Source organism: Etheostoma spectabile, chromosome 11 (assembly GCF_008692095.1).
Source record: "Etheostoma spectabile isolate EspeVRDwgs_2016 chromosome 11, UIUC_Espe_1.0, whole genome shotgun sequence".
Lineage (NCBI taxonomy): Eukaryota > Metazoa > Chordata > Actinopteri > Perciformes > Percidae > Etheostoma > Etheostoma spectabile.
This window is the reverse complement of record NC_045743.1, coordinates 22,628,747-22,633,906: the sequence shown is the minus strand read 5'-3', so window position 1 is coordinate 22,633,906 and position 5,160 is coordinate 22,628,747. Positions and strand designations below refer to the sequence as shown.

At 40.7% G+C, this 5,160-nt stretch overlaps 1 protein-coding gene and 1 long non-coding RNA gene across 3 annotated transcripts in view; both read right to left on the bottom strand.

Moving 5' to 3' along the window:
* The window catches only part of LOC116698087 (uncharacterized protein C21orf62), a 29,606-nt gene extending 27,790 nt beyond the window's left edge, over window positions 1–1,816 (bottom strand). The window contains exons 1-2 of one of the 2 annotated variants that reach the window (XM_032529859.1): window positions 1,702–1,816; window positions 1,440–1,589 (exon numbers count right to left, since the gene is read on the bottom strand). The gene's annotated coding sequence lies outside the window, so the exon portion shown is untranslated. Of the gene's footprint in view, window positions 1–1,439 lie in introns of both variants that reach the window. The other variant, XM_032529858.1, reaches the window with a different exon arrangement.
* A 1,440-nt stretch (window positions 1,817–3,256) lies between these two features.
* LOC116698098 (uncharacterized) overlaps window positions 3,257–5,160 on the bottom strand; it is a 15,984-nt gene continuing 14,080 nt past the window's right edge. Inside the window, exon 3 of the long non-coding RNA XR_004334114.1 lies at window positions 3,257–3,359. This is a non-coding gene — a long non-coding RNA (uncharacterized LOC116698098). The remainder of the gene's footprint in view (window positions 3,360–5,160) is intronic.

Sequence of the window (5,160 nt, the reverse complement as noted above, 5' to 3'; positions counted from 1 at the left end):
ACAAGCAGCAAGACATTCCCATCATCCTCTGCCTTTTCTGAGAGAGACGTTTGAGACAGTAGGCATCAAGAGTGACTCCTGGCCAATGTGCTGGGGAACTTCTTCATTAATGCCTGTTTAGTAATTCATATTTAACCCTTTATTTTCTTTCCAGAAGCCATATTTGAGCACACACACATTCATGTACATTCATTTAAATGTTAGGGGGTGGATTAAGAATATAGACTGGATCTGTGAATTCTCACAGAATCACAACTGAATTCATATCTTGCTAATGAGTCAGAATTTTATTAACCTGGAGTCCAAGTTTCTGTCATAATAATCATATATGTGATGTTTTAGGCCTATTGGCAGACAGCCATTTAAAATGTAGGCAATGCCATATAAAGACCGTGTCCTCCATGTCCACTGAAGTCCCTCAGCGTCTCTCTAGTAACATCTGTGTGCTCCAGGTAGCTTTCGCAAGGCTACTTTTACTTTTATACTTTAAGTAAATTTCCAAGCTTGTACTTTGTTACTTTTACTTGAGTAACGAAGTTTAATCTGTACTTCCACTTTCACCAGAGTATTTTTTAACTCAAGTATCTGTACTTCTACTTAAGTACGGAAAGTGAGTACTTTTGCCATCTCTGCCTCCAATATAATAACGGCCAGCTAGTCCAGCTAAAAAGGATTAGAGCATTAAACACTTATTGTGATTGACAGAACAGTTTTGATGGTTTCCAGTTCCTAAAATGGGAGGATTTTTCTGCATTGAGTACTTCAACTTTTAATACTTCAAATACATTTTCCGGATGATACTTACAGACTTTTACTTAAGTTACATTTTCAACGCAACGACATTCACTTTTAACAGAGTATTTTACAGTGTGGTATCACTTTGTCTTCCCGTCGACCTGCAACTTTGTGTTTTGTTGTGTGTTTGTTGTTATTTTTCTACACTTTTCTCAACATCGTCCCAATTTTATTCCTATTTTTTGGTCACTTTTTGTCGTTTTTTAAGTCAATTTTTAGTCTTTTTTTTTTTACAATTTCTTTGTCGCTTTTTCCAATGTTTTTGACATTTTTTTTGTCACTTTTTCAGACTTTTTTTGGGTCACTTTTTCCGCGTTTGAAACAATAATGCTTTTCTTGTTTTTTGTAGTTTTTTTTGCAACATTTCTCACTTTTTTCAACACTCTTTTCTGATATAGAAAGTTTTTGTAAACCAGTTCAAATCTGACCCGAAGACAACACAAGGGTTAGGTAAAGGATTTGAATACTTCAACCTCCACTGGGGACCCCTGATTATGGACTGAATGTTAAAGCATCTTCATTTGTGCTGTGTGGGAGCCATCGGCAGTACGTGTGTGTTCTGTGTATGCAGCAGACAGACGGCTTGATAAACCAAGCCTACCATAATGACAGCACAGACATGCATGGGGGTGCGGTGTACTTACATGGACAGCTCACTGCTGGTTGAGACGGCACGCCGCTGCCGTCCGGCTCCAGGCTGATCTGTCCGGCGTCGTCGGGCGGTGAGAGAAGCAGCTGCTTCCACATCTGTTTGCAGGTTGACTGGAAAACCTCATCGTTCGGGCTGAATGAGACTGTCAGAATGGGGAGAGAGAGAGAGAGAGAGAGAGAGAGGAATAGACTGTCAGGATAGAGGGAGAGAGAGAGGGGAGGATGGAGGGAGAGAGAGCCAGACAGAGGTCTTACTTTCTGGACACTGGTTTAGCTTCAGATGTGACAGCATGACTCAAACACTCCATTTTCTCGGCTCTCTTCTCATCTTTCTTCCCATTCCCTCCTACTCCTACCCCTGCCCTCCTCTTTCCTCCTATTCCGGGCCCGCCTCTCTCATTTTCCAAGGCAGGAATTCTTCCCCATAGAATGTCAGTGTGTGCTGCCAGCTGGTGGCCTAAAATATTACTGCTAATGATTTCTGTCTTTAAGGAAAGGAGTCAGTTGAGGTGGTTCGGGCATCTGGTAAGGATGCCTTCTGGGGGGCTCCCTAGGGAGGTGTTCCAGGCACGTCCAGCTGGGAGGAGGCCTCGGGGAAGACCCAGGACAAGGTGGAGAGATTATATCTCCAAACTGGCCTGGGAACGCCTCGGGATCCCCCAGTCGGAGCTGGTTGATGCGGCTCGGGAAAGGGAAGTTTGGGGTTCCCTACTGGAGCTGCTGCCCCCGCGACCCGATACCGGATAAGCGGTCGAAGATGGATGGATGGATGGATTTCTGTCTTCATCACAGAAACGTAAAGGGGAGCTGTGTGTGTGGGTGTGTGTGTGTGTGTGTGTGTGTTTGTGTGTGTGTGTGTGTGTGTGTGTTTGTATTTAAAGACATCTAACCACAAAGTTGGTTAAAAGAGATAAAGTGTAACCATGGTTCAGGTCCAAATGTGAGTAATGTTGAGAGATTGTACAATCCAGTTCAGGTTTAGGCTTAGGGTCAAAGCACAGTGGACAACTGCCCTGGGGCCCCACACCATGAGGGGCCCCCCAAAACCCTAGGATTACTACGGTACAGTATCTGGTTTGTGGTGATTTGATTAACTTTAGTAACAACGTCAACTCTCATGAAAAGCTTAGTGTAAGTCCTGCTCACTTAACGTTATGTATTATGGTCACATGGCACTAAATTAAGATGTGAATGTAAATCAAGGAACCTCTGTGTGTGTGTGTGTGTGTGTGTGTGTGTAATCCAACATATTAGGATTACAGCAGTAAATCACAGGAAGATAGAAGACTACATCCTTTAATGAGGCACTAACCTTGCTCACACTGCTTTGCGGATTGTATTTTGACTACCCACACTCAAATAAGACATTGTCTAGCCATTTGTTGTCTATATCCTTGATGTTCCACTTCTAGGATTGCTCTGTTGCTGCTGGAAAATCCACTGGATTTCACTCATGTAGGCCGAATATCCTTTGCGTTGGGCTTTCTTTGTGTTATTTTAAACCCTGACTATGATCGTGACCTGGTGACATCGAGAAACAAGAGTGCTGAGATTAAAAATTAAAACACACATCCCCCTGAAAAGGGGGATATGCAAGAACATGTCTGGATTTCAACCATATTGTGTCAGTTACATGTGGTCACACTGAGGAGCATGTGTGTGATGTGTGGCATAAGAGGGAACGTGTGAAAGACACATTTCAACTGCAAATTCCACTGTGTGGATAGACGGACAAAAGTAATGGTCTTTTTTTCAAGATGATCATTTTTGGCCTTCATTTCAATGGATGAGGGCTGAGCACCCATTGATTGTTGACAATGTTCACGATTTAACTTCACTACCAAGACTTAAAATGTATGATAATATTAAACATGTTTGATTTCGTCGGAACGTCAAGACGGGAAAAAGACGGACTGGGACTGAGGTTTCTGACCACCTTGCGCCAAACAATTGAGACGACGGGAGCGCGTCCCGACTCTAGCAAGACTCTCGGGCAGGGGTCTTCAACGTTTTCCAGGCCAAGGACCCCCAAACTGATGGCGAGATGGAGCGGGCACCCCCTAATTATATATATTGTATAAAATTGTGTTATATCAAACTGGTCCTATAGTGCCATGTGTGCATTGATGACTGAAGACATCTTCTGCCTCCATTTATCTGTTTTACAGTGTGTTGAATTCATGTTAACGTGTATTTAAAGACATTTCAATTAGTGGGACAAAATGGCAGGGGGGGGGGAATATAAAAAAAAGTCTAATCAACCAAACTTTCGCGACCCCCATGCAGTAACCATCGCGCGGTAAAACCGCCCGGTTTGAAGACCCCTGCTCTAGGGATTTTATTCAGATTTTGGAAGATAGTCTGCGACAGTGGAATTGAAAAGACATTTAAATCAGGACCGACTTGGATGCAGATATGCTTTACAAATGCATGATATGTACAGTCTTTGGAGATTAGACTCTATCATTATGAAATGATCTATACTGTATATTTAGGGGGTTAGAAAGCCAGAAGCTGATCCTCCAATGGAGTCTAAACGCTGATGGTGGTGTTGTCTTCCTGCTGACCATGCAACTTTTTGTTTTTTCTGGGTCAAAATGTTAAATTTAAACTTTTTTTTCAACGTTTTGGTCGTCTTTTGACACTTGTGGCGCGTTCCCCTGATGCTTTAGTCCCTTTTTCCCCACGTGTTTTGTCACTCTTTCCGATGTTTTTGTCAATTCTTTCTGGGCTTTTGTAGCTTTTTTCAACTAAAATCAAATGCTATAACATCAAAGTAATGAACTGATCAATTATTTCCCTTGTAAAGAAATGTTCTATGGAACTATCCACGTTATTTTATTTGTGACAAATTGGTTGAAAGAAACCCAAATTTCTGATATACAAACATTTTGAAAATGGGTCACATCGACCCGAAGACAACAGGAGGGTCAAAACAGGAATGCCATGATTTGATTGGCTTGGGAAATTTAAGGCCACTTCTGATTGGTTAACGTAAAAGGGAACGCCTCGACAGCTGTTTTAGAAGAGAGAGAAGTGTGATTAAATATAGATTAAAGTCCTCCTGCCTGAATTTACACTGAGCACCATTTTGTGGTCAGCATTAGATAGATGAATCTGTGGTGTCTGTTGTCTTAACCATGTTGTCCTCATGTTGTCCTCCTGATGTCCTCGTATTGTCCTCGGGTCAAGTTGACATGTTATCCTATATCAATGTTCTTTTTAATTCCCCAAAATAACATGATTGGTTCCACACAACAATCTTTGGCAAGTACAAATCTCTACTTTCATTAATTTTGGGGCGTCTTATTCAATTTTATAGCATTTGAAAAACAAATTGAAGTGGTTTTGAAATAGTATTGAGTAAAAGTTGACACATTCCAGTCTGTGATTATCCATCAACGTCCATTCCTTTAATTTTAGTCAAAATAATTCCTAATTTCAGGTTTTCTAACTCAAACATTAGATATAATTTCCTATAAATGAGGTTTATTGATCATACATTTCAACAATAACTGTAAAACTAAAGTTAATAAGTTAGTGTTACGTAGTTTTGAAAACATAAAAAAAGACAAATATTGAAAAAAAAGCATCAAAAGGGAAACTTAAAAAACGATTAAAAGCCTCAACAAAAGTGTTGACTTTCAATTATTTCTTTTTATATTCCAAAGTATGTTTATTGCAATAACCTCATAAATTATTACAGGCTGTATT